Source organism: Colobus angolensis, unplaced genomic scaffold, assembly GCF_000951035.1.
Source record: "Colobus angolensis palliatus isolate OR3802 unplaced genomic scaffold, Cang.pa_1.0 Scaffold493, whole genome shotgun sequence".
In the NCBI taxonomy this organism is placed as follows: Eukaryota; Metazoa; Chordata; class Mammalia; order Primates; family Cercopithecidae; genus Colobus; species Colobus angolensis.
In genome coordinates, this window is record NW_012118410.1 from 762291 (window position 1) to 776478 (window position 14188).

General features: G+C 36.8%; 1 long non-coding RNA gene across 1 annotated transcript in view; it reads left to right on the forward strand.

Annotated features, from left to right (window-relative positions):
* LOC105524246 overlaps positions 1–14188 on the forward strand; it is a 163453-nt gene that overhangs the window by 20950 nt on the left and 128315 nt on the right. The window contains exon 2 of the long non-coding RNA XR_001003725.1: positions 11613–11638. This is a non-coding gene — a long non-coding RNA (uncharacterized LOC105524246). The remainder of the gene's footprint in view (positions 1–11612; positions 11639–14188) is intronic.

The following is a 14188-nucleotide window of genomic DNA, read 5'->3' on the forward strand; positions in this document are numbered from 1 at the left end:
AGTTTGAAGTCAGGTAGCATGATGCTTCCAGCTTTGTTCTTTTGACTTAGGATTGTCTTGGCAATGTGGGGTCTTTTTTGGTTCCATATGAACTTTAAAGTAGCTTTTTCCAATTCTGTGAAGAAAGTTATTGGTAGCTTAATGGGGACGGCATTAAATCTATAGATTACTTTGGGCAGTATGGCCAATTTCACAACATTGATTCTTCCTATCCATGAGCATGGAATGTTCTTTTTTTTGTGTCTTCCCTTTCTTAAAACTACAAAAAATTCTAAATTTTCTTTCCATTTCTTTTGTGGTTTTAAAATGTATCTAAGTCTTCAATCCATTTGAATTTTTTATATGTGTTTAGTGTGGGAAGAAATATAACACTTTTCTTCCAAATTAATGACTATTAGTAAAAGTGGTCTTTGTTGTGTGTATGTTTGTGTGTGTGTATACACATCTTTGTCAGGTTATGTTATGAGTCTTATTTTGGCTTTGAAAAAGATAATAGGAAGATTTTTATCTTTACATGATCTGGAAATGTTTAAATAACATAAGAATATTTTTAAAAGGCTTGCAAAGACTTTTTATAAATACTGGCAATTTTGGGGAGTAACTCTTTTGGGGAGTAACTTTATTTCATTTGTTATTTTTGTTCTGTTTAGGTTTTCTTTATTTTCTGGAATTTCTTTTGATAATTTATATTTTCCTAGAAAACTGTCAGTGGTTAGCTAGTAGTTTGTTTTGTTAAAATATTTTTCTACCCATTTGCAGACAATTTACTTTCACATATATTTACGCATTCCAACTTCTATTATCTAATTCATTAATTTCTGGTTCTTCTTTATTCATTTTTTCATTTTGTCTTTCTTAGGGATTTTCTTGTTGCTGCTGTTCTTGAAATGAATACCTTATTGTTCAGTGCTGTAAGTGTTTCAGGCTACAAATTTTTCTCTCTGTACAGCTTTGACCATATGTCTCAGTTTTCAAGTTTCAATACTTGAAAATGAAGTATTTTCATTTTTATGATTTTGTAATTATTCTTTTGTCTTATTTCAGTAATACATTTTCTGAGAAGCAGTTTACATTTTTAAGAGATAGGACTGTTTTTCTTACATTTCAATTCTGCTATTACTTGCTAGTTTATGGAATTCTAGATGAAAATTAATTTAAGTTATTTGTACTTTTTGGTCTCTATTAATGTTTTCCTTGAGGGTTAATATACAATCACATTTTCTAAGTGATCTAATGATCTACAGATGCTTTATGGTGAATTCCCCATTTTTATGGCAATATATAAAGTATCTAATGACATATATATGCTGTATTTTGCCATTTAATAGATATAAACATATATTAGTATTTTATATTATTATGTTACTCAGAATAATCCTTCAATTCCCTTTTCATAAAGCCTCTGTGATGCTGTTAAAGCAGATTCCTGGGCACCATTCCTAAAGACTCCGATTGGGTGAGTCTAAAATCCAAAGAAAAGCCCTACCACAGTGAGCATGCTCTTTGCTGCATGGGAGATAGGAGTGGCTGAGGGAAGCCCTGTATATTCAGATCTTTTGTTTGACAATTTGTGTTTATTTATTCAGCTCAGCTGACTCTGTTTAGCAGCAATACAACTAACTACTTCTTCATCTCCTTCCCCTTTTTGATCTCCAGATCATTTCTCAGGGTTAGAAGTATCACGATATATTGGCACTCTGTGCTCTATCTCAATTTTGTTAAAAACGTATTGGTTGGATTGTAGCCATTTCCTAGTTTCATTGAACATGGAATTTTCTCTCTCATATTATTTTGCTGCTCTGGTGGTTTTAAAGAGAGATCATTTTCAAGAGAAATTTTTTTTGTTTATTTTTCTTTAGTTCTGCTATTTCTTTAATTCATCTCAATCTGTAATCTTATATCTTATCTATCGCTTTGCAAAGTCTGTGTTTCCCTTAATTTTCTCAAGTGCAGAGCATTTTCTGCCTAAAAAATATTCCAGAGTCAAACTTCTTAATCTAGTTTCAGTGTGCTACATCTATGTTCTCATTTTGAAATATTCTTCTTGCATAGCTGCTCCATCTTCTTTTCTGTTTTATTTCAATAACACAGGCTTATGTAGGTTTGATCTCCCATCTCCCCAGTGATAGTGTAGTTATATTCTTGGGATCACTACCTATTTTCCAATATTAAGATCCTGCCTTTAAAGTCCATGTTGGACAATTTAGCTATATCATGTATCAGATATTCCATATTTCAGTTATTCAGCAGCCTGAGCATGATAGGAAGTTGAGTACCTTGTCACTCACAACTGGGTAATTAGGTAAAATTCTGTGAAACATTTCTTGATGTTTGAAAAATGGTGACAGAGTACAGTTTGAGAAGATAGAGATGATCCTTTCCTGCCCAGAGATGTAGACATCCGTTGTGGAGTCACCTTCTTCAGGGACAACTTGTCACACTAATTTGACAGCGCTTGGGGGAAATGTTCCATGGTTCATGGACTTTCTATATCAGAAGGTGGATATGTTTTCTTCACCATGGATAGCTACCCTTAGTGCTATTGATTGGGAGCTGTGAAAATGTCAGAAATTCAATCTTTTTCTGTGCCTTATCTTCATCTTCAGACTTTGCCCCTGTAGGACATATTTTGGTAGCAATACAATGTACCACAATGCTCTTTGCAGATAAGGAAACTAAGGCATGGAGATGATAAGTAAGTCAATCAGCCCCAAGTTTAGAGATGGAATGTGTACATAGGTGACCTAACAGCCTGGCTCTTTACCACTATGCTATCCCTTCTTTTTACCAATATTTATTGAAGGCTGATGATATAAAGCCCTTAGCTGGTAGGGCATCATAATATGATTTCACAGGAGAGCTTGAGATTTTTAGATCTACAGATAATACATAAGCCTTTTTTAGGCAAAGTACTCACTGTCTCCTCAATTTATGAGTCTTTCAATTTATATGCTTGCTGATGTCTCTTTCTGCCAATTCTCTCCTGGAAATGCACACAGACATATAATAGCTAAAAGGCAGTCTGCCTGAGAGAGTAGAAAGAAAATAGAGGTAAAAACCATGGCAAATGCAATAATCCACCTTTGGATAATTGAAAACTGATTAAATAGTATGATTATTTTTCTAGATTTGTCCAAGGCTTTCTAATAATAATCTAAAACATGGTAGTTGTTTTGTAACTCTTGTAATAGGATTACTCTTTCAGGTGTCTGCTAAAGATATGATTAAGATGAATTCATTAATTAATCAAACATTCTGTTCAGTTCTCCTTTTATCACCCTCTTCTAACTGCAGTTGATATTTTTCCAGGGCACAAGGGGTATCATGATTCAATTGGCTGAGGGAAACAAATAGCATTTTTCGATAACAACTCAGTCAGAGGTCAGTTGCCAAGATTTTATTGTTCATCCCCACACAGTAAGATGATTTTTTTCTCTTGTCTTTAGCTTGACACCAATATGAGGCAGCCTAAGTTTCCTCTGCTATGTTTGGTGATTGATTTGATTTTTGTAGCCAGGGAAGCATCCTTTCACTGCATGAAGACCTGGGTCTACCAAGGCTTCTGTAGAGAACTGCTGGAGCACAAAGGATTCATCTCAAAGTTTGTTTTAGAGAGACTTGGGAAATTTTAAAAGCTTACCGAGGCAGTACAGCAAATGTAGCCTAGTATTAATACCAGGAATAGCAAGTCCAAAGCAACTAACCTTACTTCCGGCATCTAGGCTGGCAAAGTACATTGACCAGGTTCTCTAAACTGTGCTCTGCCCATATCCACCTTTAAATTATTTCCATTATTCCAGAAACTAATATACTCCATAAGGCTAAGACCAAATAATCCAAGTTAATAAAAGCAAGTAAGTAAACGAACAACTATCTGACAGCCTTGCATGGAGCAACAAACCATCTAGGTAGTCCTTACAGTTCTGAAGTTTTCCTCTCACATTCAGCAGAGCTCTCAACCATCCTTCTGGATTTTGCCATATCGTTTAAATCTTTCCCCTATCATAAAAATGAGAAAACTTAAGTAATAGTTGTAATTATGTAGGTTATTCTACTTCTCAATAGAAGTATGACGCAGGGTGTCTTGGTCTGTCTTGAACTAGGCTCCCTGGTTTTTGTAGAATCACTGACTGATTTCCTTCATGCCATTTGGATTTTTTTAGCCTCTGGGTTCTTCTCCTCAACTCTACTTTAAGAGCCAGTAGTATTTATTGAAAGAATACTATGTTTCTAGGTATCTTACGTCATTACCTTTAATCCTCCCGAGAACCCTATCAGGCATCAATACTAATTCTCTTTCACAAATAAAGAAATTGACGTTGAACTAGTAAGTGGTGGAACCTCTGTCTGAGTCTGAGACTCGACTCAGGACTCTCTCATTCAAAGTAATCACGAAATTTCAATTCATATAAAAAGGAGAATCTTTATGCCAATACAAGTTTTCAGGGTTTGAGGAAGATATCAATGACACTACCATGAACTGGCTCACTTTATTATTTCTCACAAAAGGTAGTTGTTGTAAACTTTTTTGCTTAGATTTTGCTTTGTGCACAGTCTGTTTCTATGTAGCATGGCATGAAAGGAAGAAAAATTATTCAAAATTCAGTAACTTCTGTATTGATAAATATGGATATCAAATCCAGATGATACAGATTCCTATGTTTTTGGAAAGGAGAAATAAAGAGGAAAGGTTTATGTAAAGAGGATTAAAGAAACTTCTCCAAAATCCAACAGCACAAGGGGATTTTTATTAGCTTTACAAACAAGAATAGAACTTTGAACAGTTCATAAATTCAAAGTCAGTCTAACCCTTTGCCAGGAAACATGAATTCTCTTTCCAGTGGGTAACAATCAGTGTTGGATTAGTCAGCACCTGTCCCTCTTCTTCCCCATTTCATTTGTTTCTGCTAAGAAACTGGCAATTATTTGCATTTAAGGTCTACCATATTGATGATATTTGAAACTGTAAACTGGATTTGCTGTCTGAGGTATGGGGTAAATACAGATAAAAGGAAATTAACATTGGCAGCAGGTGAAGAAGATACCGGCCGTTTCGGAAAGGTGAAAGAACTTCAGTGCAATAGCCTTACCCCTCCAAAGTCAAGGGCAGAAAGCACTTTAAGAAGGAGTGATCACTAGAGTCAGATGCTATGTAGAGTTCAAGGATGACAAAAGCTGATCAAGGGGCCATTAGTTTGAATGATGAAGAGGGCAATAGTTTCTTTGAATAATGCTGTTTTAGCTTTCAGCGGTAGGGACAAAAGCTTTAAAAAGGGAGAAGTAAAAGGGCCACATCCGTGTGGGCTACTGTTATGTTTATTCTATTATTTAATTGTCCTGATATTATTTCCTAGTAATCCAACCTAAATGCTGATCAAAAATTGACTTAGGTACATATGTAGTTATTAACCCTGAAATGATTTAAAATGAATTTTAAAAATGGCTTTTCTAACTAAGGCTAATTTTTCTCTCCTGGAAGCCGAAAAGACTGCACTATTAGGACCATTTTGAGCAGAGAATTTATTATACAAGGTACAATCTCACTGTAACAAGTAACCTTGTTTAGAAAGAAATACATGTTTTTGGTTTAGTTTAAAAGAGGTGAGTAGAAGAGAAAACAGCAAATTACAAATAAGAGGCAATGTCTACTTTGGGTTTTTAAATTTTTTTCCTGCTCCCAAGTCTATAAAACTCAATGAGCCACAATGAGTATAATATAATAAGGTGTTCATAGTTTCCCTTTACAGACTTTCAGGCAGACCAGCCCTATAAGTTCTGTAGCTGCACACTGATGCTCTAACACAAGGGAGGCTGCATTTCTATAGGTGCTACCACTGATACCACCACCTGAAAATGCTGAGTAAAATGCTTTAAAGAACGTGGCTGTCAGACCTCCACAGTGTCAAGTGTGTATTCATTTAATTAGAACTAGGAACCAACAACAGAGAAATGACAATGACTAAAATCAAGAGTCTCTGATGACAAGGGAAATTGTTACAAATGTCCAGGGTGTACTGACTCTAAATCAGGAGGCCTAAGTTCAAGGCCCCATGGTGTTGTTTGTGTGATTATGAACAAGTTATTTAACCTCTTGATGTGTTTCCACATTGTATAGAAGAATAATGACATAATGACATCTGGACCACCAACTGACCTGCAGAGTCACAGAGAGATGGCCAGTGTAAACCCTCAAGCAACTACATGTGAAAGTAATTAGTGTTATTAGCATGTCTGTTTTGATTCCCCCAATGCTTTATTTTATATTTGGCATTAGAAATATTTTCTGGACAGATCTGCCAAGGTAGAAAATATTAGTAATTGAGAACTATTTTGAAATTATCCTTTTATTTCGTACCTAAAAACCAAAACCCCCAAATCCAACAAATAAACAGCATTACCAACCTATAAACAAACTGAACTACTGAGAGAAGTAATTTTCTCAATGTTGTCCAAGTAGTGAGTGGAAATCCCTAGAAAAAAACACATTCTTGGACTTCCAGATTTTTATGTCTTCATGCAGCATGACAAACACAAGTACTCAATAATTACGTGTTTTAATGAGAAAATAAAAATAAGAGGCATCTTTTTCTACTTAGTCAGTTGCATCTTTCTGTGAAATAAACCCAGCTTCTAACATTTTCTTCAGGGTAGTTGTGCCTCTCCGGCTCTCTCTATCCAACTGTAGCAGAAAAAGCTGTATTATACGCTTACTCTGCCCCTTGGAATGGGGCCACAGTGGAATGGTGCAGAAATGGGCATCTGCCCCTAGGAAATGCTCTGGGAAGTTTCTATCTTGATTCTGAGGGTATAAGTTGTGAAACTTGGCAGCTGTCAGTGACCTTGTTTCCTGTATAAATTTCTAGAGTCCTAGAGAGGTGGTCTGGAGGGAGGAGAAGAAAGGAGAGAAGAGAAGAAGAGGGGTGAGGGGAGAAGAGGGAAGAGGAGAAAGCTCTTGTATAGAGTGGAAAAGACACCACTATGAAGCCCAAGTATTTTCAATCTTTGTTTCAGGCCAGACTATTTATTTCAGCAGGCTAGTGTTTTTCTCTGGATCCTTTGACAGACACACTGGTGAGCATATGGACTTTTTGGTCAGCGGAACTGAGCTTGGATCCTAGAGTCATTTACTGGCTGTGTGACCTTAGGAAAGCTATTTAAATTCTAGAGTCTCAGTTCCTTAATCTGTATAAAAGAATAAAAGGTCCTCACCTTGTAAAGTTTTTCTAAAGCTTAAATAAGATATTGTGTGCAAAATGCTTAATTCAAGCCTTGCGTGAATTAGATACCTAGTAAAATACAGCCCTTAGAATCGTAGGTTTTTGGAATTAGGGAATGCTAGGGCAGAAAGGATTATTGGAAACCATCTGGCTTGTTGATTCTCATAAGACCCTTTAGAGTCTTAAGCGCTCTCTAAAGACAGATAATATCAGAAGAAAACAGGACCTCTGCACCTCAACTCTCACTTCACACAGAAAGCCTCTATTTTTGTGTCATATTTTGGAATTTCTAGTTTAAAAAGTAATACAAGGGAAGACTTTTGCAAAAGGAAAATTTGAAAAAAAGATAGTGCAACTTACTGACTTTATAAACAAGGAAACTGAGACACAGGAAGTCAAGTGATTTGCTTCTTTGTCCATCTTGTCAGGGAATTCAGGGGGTACACACACTCTTCATTAATATCAGCAAGCCCAATGCCGGGTATCTTCAGCCATTGGCTCTCCTTACATGGTAGCTTCCCCAGATGGAATGCTACAGTCAAGAGTGACTCCAGTCTGCTTTGCCCATTCTAGGCACCAGATTCTGATTGAAATTACAGAGGGAGGCTGTGATCAGATTAATTATCTAAAACTATTTTTGAAGACAGTGAACAGACAAAAAAATGAGATGACTAAGCCCATGCTGTGGAATAAAAACTCTATACTCTTCTCTCAAGTTATTTAGGCAAAATTAAAAACAAGGAACTCTGAAGAATATAAAGTAGGCTTTGAGATGGACTTCCGACTCTTACTGGAAATTGGTAAAGTCTTTAGTCATGTATCATTAAGGGAATTGTCTCTGTTATGGTCCAGTCTAGATGTCTCTTCATCATTCATGTTCTGCTGATACCATTCATATCCTGCCCCAGACTGGGATGACATTTTCACTTTCTTCAATCAAGCTTTATTCATGATTACTGTGAAATTTTTAGTCTCTGCATCTGCAATTGCTCAAAGATGATACTGTAAGTCAACTGATTTCTAAGAAAGCTTCAATTCTGAAAAAAGCCTGCCAGTTAGCAACTCATAATGGTTAAAATGACATTAATGGACAATGTTTATTGAGCACTGCAGTGCTTCAGCCAGGTCACAGATTGACAGGAAGAAAGCCCCCCAACCCCGTCCAGCACACATACACACACACAGACACACACACACACACACACACACATACTGCAAGGTTAGATTAGGTTCCTGATCTAATTAGCCAAGGATGCAAACCTAATCAGAAGGGAGGTGGCTACACAGGAGAAGAGCAGATGCTGCGAATCTCAGCATAACTTCCTGGGCTGCCCCCAAAATCTAATGGGAGCCCACAGCTTCCAGAGACTCTGTCCATACAAGGTGCACAAAGGGTCTTTCTTGACATGGCATTGCCCTTTAATATTCAGGGTATCCATCATTTTCTAGATGGAATTGTCTAACAACCTATTTGCCTCTTGAACCCAATTCAGTGTCTGTAATATCTCATCGTCAGGGCCTGGATGTCCCAGAATCAAATCTCTGCTTTCAGATTTTTGGGGTACTGGGAAAGACTCAATTTTCCATTCACCAAGTGCCCTGGCTCTCATGCATCATCTCATTGAATCCCTGGGAAGAGCTACTACAGGTTCACAATAATTATCCAAAACCCTCAGGGTCATATAAATTTTTCAATTCAGAACTTTGAGATTTCAGTCAAACTGCATAGTGCATGTACCATATATTTAATTTGTACCACCTCCAGTGAGGTCTGAGGCAGCACCCTATAAATAATCACTTTATAGAAGGATTAAATAAAGGCTATGAATTGACTTACCTTATTTCAGTCAGGATCTGCTACCAGATGCTTTTGTGTCAGATGCATGCCAAATGCGCCAAATGCTTTTGTGACAAAAGTCTTTTGGCTCTAAGAACATTTTGGACCTTGCAATGCAGATTACATTTGTTGACCTATGTTATTATCTTCATCTTGCAATGGAGGAAGTGGAGGCTTAGAGACAGGCTTTAAGAACCTTGCCCAAGGCAACAGCCAGTAAGTGGTGGGATTAACATTCAGAGTTAGGCCTGCCTAAATTCCAAGCTCACATCTTTAATCACTCACCATAACCTAGCTGTGGCTCCCTTTCAGTTTGAGAGAGGTTTAAATGTTCTGTCTCCCTCTAAGAGGAACTTCACTAGGGGGACAATAGTGAGACACCTTGGGTGGGAAAGGAAGGGGACATCCAAATCCCAGTAATCAAGATGAATCCATTTTAACATAATATACTTACAATTAACATTAATGCAAAAAATCCTCAGTTTAAAAAATATCAAAAATTTAAATCAAGATGGGATCAGCGTTACTGACTTTCAGTTTTTCCTCAGATGCCCATATGGCTCTCTGAGAGCTGTGTGAGTACGGCTGTATCTAGGCTCTGCTTTCCCTGCAATAAGAAAAGGTTTGATACCGCATTCCTTTTGGCAAGAAGGGTGGCTCCAGAGTGGGTCCCAAGGGAAGTGGTTCTTCAGTGTACAGAATTCATGAGCACTGCCATGCTTCCTGATTACCAGGGTTAAACATCCCTTCTGGCTACAGAAACCCAACGTTATTGTTGAACCGTTTCATTCCTTCCTCAATTATACCAAGAGAAGAAAGGTTATGGTTGTAGACACTTCAACAGAGTTAAGGGATTGGAATGGAAAGGTTTAAGTTGCTTTACTATCAAGTTCACAATTGTTTTCATGAGGCCTAGTGAGAAACAGAATCCACTCCAGTGAAGAGAGTTTAATGAAGGAATTACTTACGGGGTGAGGAAACAGAAAGGACATTAGGACACTCAGAATGGAGCAATAGTAGGTTGCTGATACTACCCACTAGCCCAAAGGGGAGCAGGGGAAAATGGTGGTCCTAGAATGCGAGAACTGATTGGTGCAAAGGAGCCGTGAAGTAGAAGCTATGGTTGTGGAGCAGCACTGCCCCAAATCAGGGAGGGAGAGGGGAAAAATTCCCCAGCCTCTTGCTCCCCTACTTTATCCAATCTCATGCCAGAGCCTCCCATGGGCTGGACCCATAAGAAATAGCCAGAAGTGGGCCTGGCTGGTGCCGTGAACACTGGTCAATGTGGAGCACAGAGAAAGGCATCAGAGGGTGGAGAAAGGATCTGGGGCAGGGAGAAACTGAAGGGAAACCACAAAAGTCTTGAATTTCACAAGCTCAGACACCATCAGGTACACAGTCTATTTCATAACACAGTGAAAGCAGAAGGAATACAAAGACAGTTACTTTAGCTAATGATTTCACTGTCACTTAAAATGAAATTATTGTATGCAAAAATCACTATTGGGTATTATTAGGTTGGTGCAAAATTGATTGCCATTAAATGGCAAAACTGCAATCAATTTTGCACCAACCTAAATTTCTCATTGTGCAGAAAAGAGACTGACTTTATTCTCCTTTTTAATAAATAGAAACCTTTATATAGAAAAGAAGATGGTTTATGTTAATGTGAGTCCCTGGCAATATGATGCAGATTTCCTTATTCTCCCATTCAAAACAATAAGAGAAACACTAGGAGATAAGGCATTGAAGATTTTAAACCTTAAATAATCCTTCAGAATCAGCATTCAAAGACAATAAAAGGACTCAACGGGGATTTAAGTAAAGTGACTATTTTTATACATCATTTTAAGAGCATGGTTAAAAAGTGATGGCCATTGATTTGATATGACTCATGGCCACTGACGTGGATATATTCTCTAAATATATGAGACATCTATCCTGAAGTAATTATAGATTTCTTTTCCATATGAATGACTACTTTGGGATATTATTTAGACTTCTGATAAGTAAGGAGGGTAAGGAGAATGAGAGCAAGATGCTCTACCTGTCCCTGAGGACCACCAAGGAAAAAGATTCTACTTAAACCGTGGAAATCTTAGTGCTAGTGTCTTTTCACATGTTTATGATTTCGTGTCAAAATTTAAGACCAAATTGCTTGATTCTGTCTTCTAGCACCAAATTCCTTTAGGTGATGCTTGGCTCAGTTCTCCCTGGGTCATCCGGATCTTAACAATGTCTAAAATACTAATTTTTCATGTTCCCCTTTGGTATAGTTGGGTAAAGGACTTGAAGCCAATATAAGTCATTGTTAGAAAATACTATTAGAATTTTTCTCCTACAAATTATATCAGATAAAGAATATACAAATTTTAGAAGTATTTTTTCAGGCTACCTGTCCTATTGGTTGAATCCAGTTTATGCTGATAGCACTCTTTCCTCCTCAGTGTGGATGTTTAACCACACTTTCAATACTCATCAGTTTGTTTTTCTGTCTCAGCTTTTCCCTTCCCACTTGAACAAAATTAAATATCTACCTTTTAACTTTTGTCTTTCAGAGACCCACAAAGGAAGAGATACTGAGGTAAATTTTCAGAATAGATTTGGGAAAATGTTTATTAGTAATTAAGTTATATATAGTCAATGTTTATTGTGTATTCTGTATATCACATTGTGTTTTATACTGGGAATTTAAAGATAAGTAAGGCTTACTCCCTTATTTTTCAAAATATCAAATCTAATAAGGAAAACAAACAGATAAAGATGATTTCATTTAATATGCTAAAGATAATAACAGAAGTATAAATATTTTTTTCTGGATACAGGCATTCTGAGCCCACTCATAAACTACTGGCAAAATAAATTCAAATACTTATTCCTTTGTTCTTAGAATGTTGCCCAAGGCCTTTATTTGTAAAGCTACATGTTTTTTTACTTGCTTTATCAGTTGTATAGAGCAGGATAGCAGTGCATCTTTATATTATAAACATTCATGCTGACAACAAAATGGTGTGTCACTTTTGTTGCATAGAGGTAAACGTGATTGCAGTGTGCACTTGAAAGATGAAACTTTATAAATATGACTATTTTGGAATTTAACTTAGAGGTCATGTAGATAAATGCATATGTTGGAAAGTCTGAGAGTCCTGGATTTGACTTTTGGTTCTGCCATTTACTAGTTGTGTGAAAGGTTACATGAAACCATTTGAAAATAAAAATATTAATTTTTAAAGCAGAGATGAAATACCCATCTAAGAGCATGGTGGTGATAATTTAATCATATAACATGCATTTGGAAAACATAATGCCCATAATAATCATTCAATAAATGGTAGTTATTATTATTAATGACTCCAAAAATTACTTGTATTATATAATCCTTGCTTATAAAATGTTCTGTTAAGGAATCAAGGATCATCATTGCTCAACAAATTAGCTTATAAAATTATAATTTCAATGTACATAAGTATACAATTATAGAATAATTTTTTTAATGATAAAACTGACCCTCACTCACTTTCGAGATAATAATACTGAGATTTAGAGGGCTTTAGTAACGTGCCCAAGTCACTGAGGTGTTTAGAGAATACACAGCTATTAACCCCAAGCAGTGTCTTGCACTTCAGAGTTTACTTGTCCTCCCCACTCACTTCATCCCCACTCTCCCTGTAGTTTCATGGCATTACAAATACTTTTCTCATGAACATTTCTGATTCATGCTCCTTTGACAGGGAAGCTAAGCTGTTGTATCACTGATGAGGTGCGAATGAGTTGCTGTTATTAATACAAACAGAGGCACTCTCTGAGTATTATGCATTTTTCAGATCAACCATCAAAATATGAAACTACAAAAACAACTAATGAAAACAAAATGAATATTGTTAACTAAATTAATACTATCATCCTCCTCAAGTGCGTCTTCAAAATGAAATGGTCCAAAGGCAAAAATAGAACAAGCTGAGAACACTTAGTTCCATAGTATAGAGGGTTTGAAACACAGACTTAATTTCCAACGTGTTAAATTGCTCAAGTGTCAGTGGTGATAAGTATCAGCATAAGAAGACCCACCCCCAAATTCAGTATTCTCCTTCCCAGCAAATCTAATAGAATTATAACATAACCCAGCAACAGCCACATCAACCAAACGAATCTGCAGTTTGAAGCCTGACCCAGAGATCCCCTCTCTGTTTCCTGCTGTGGGCGTTTTAAAGCCATTGCCACTGTTCCTTTCTATTGCCAAAATACTTGTTTCAGTGGCCTCTACGAATGATTCCGATGGAGCAGGGATACCAAATCAAGGAACCATGTTACTAGGCATGTTTATTTGTTGAAACTATGTAATGCTCTTGAGGTTAGTGAAATTAGCATCTGTATCTGTTAAACTCATTTTCACTCCTTTTCAAGTCAGTGCCATTCTTTTGGTGGTTTAGCCCTTCGTGATCAACGTTTATAAAAGAAATGCTTTAGAGGCTGTATGTGCTGGGAGCATGGTGGTTGGTCAAGTTTCCCTGGTCACCTGAAGAGTTGCCTTGATTTGACGATGGCAGTGATTTGAATAGTGTTGGTTCAAGGTAGTTTTGTCATTTAAAATAATATGTGGGAAAGGGGCTGCTTATGATTCCTTTGTTTTCTCCATGTCTCAATGAGGATAAGATTCTGCTTGAGGAACTCTAGGTAAGAACATGTAGGATAATTCTACTTTGAGGAAAGGTACTTTGTTACTAATGTTGGTAAGACAGCTTCTGCTATAAATGCTCTTTGCAATCCACATGTAGAGAATTCTAGACAACAGTATCCTGGATGCCAGAAAATGCACAGTGAGCATGACATGCCCATCAGCTGAGGCATTCTGACTGTAGCTGAGGATGCAATGGTATTTTACTTGAGATTCAGGAATGCAGAAGATAGATTCTATGGGAGAAAGAGAAGCTTTGTTTAAGCAACTGATCTAAAGACATTACAATGTTAGCTGCTTTTACTCCTTCAAATCCCAAATATTGCTTAATATTTGATTTACTTTGCACTGATGATTTGGAATTAAATAAGATATAGTCTCTGGCATCCAGAGGGTCACAGTCAGATAGGAAAGATATGGATGGATATTACCAAAAATCATGAGAGATTCTTTAAGTTT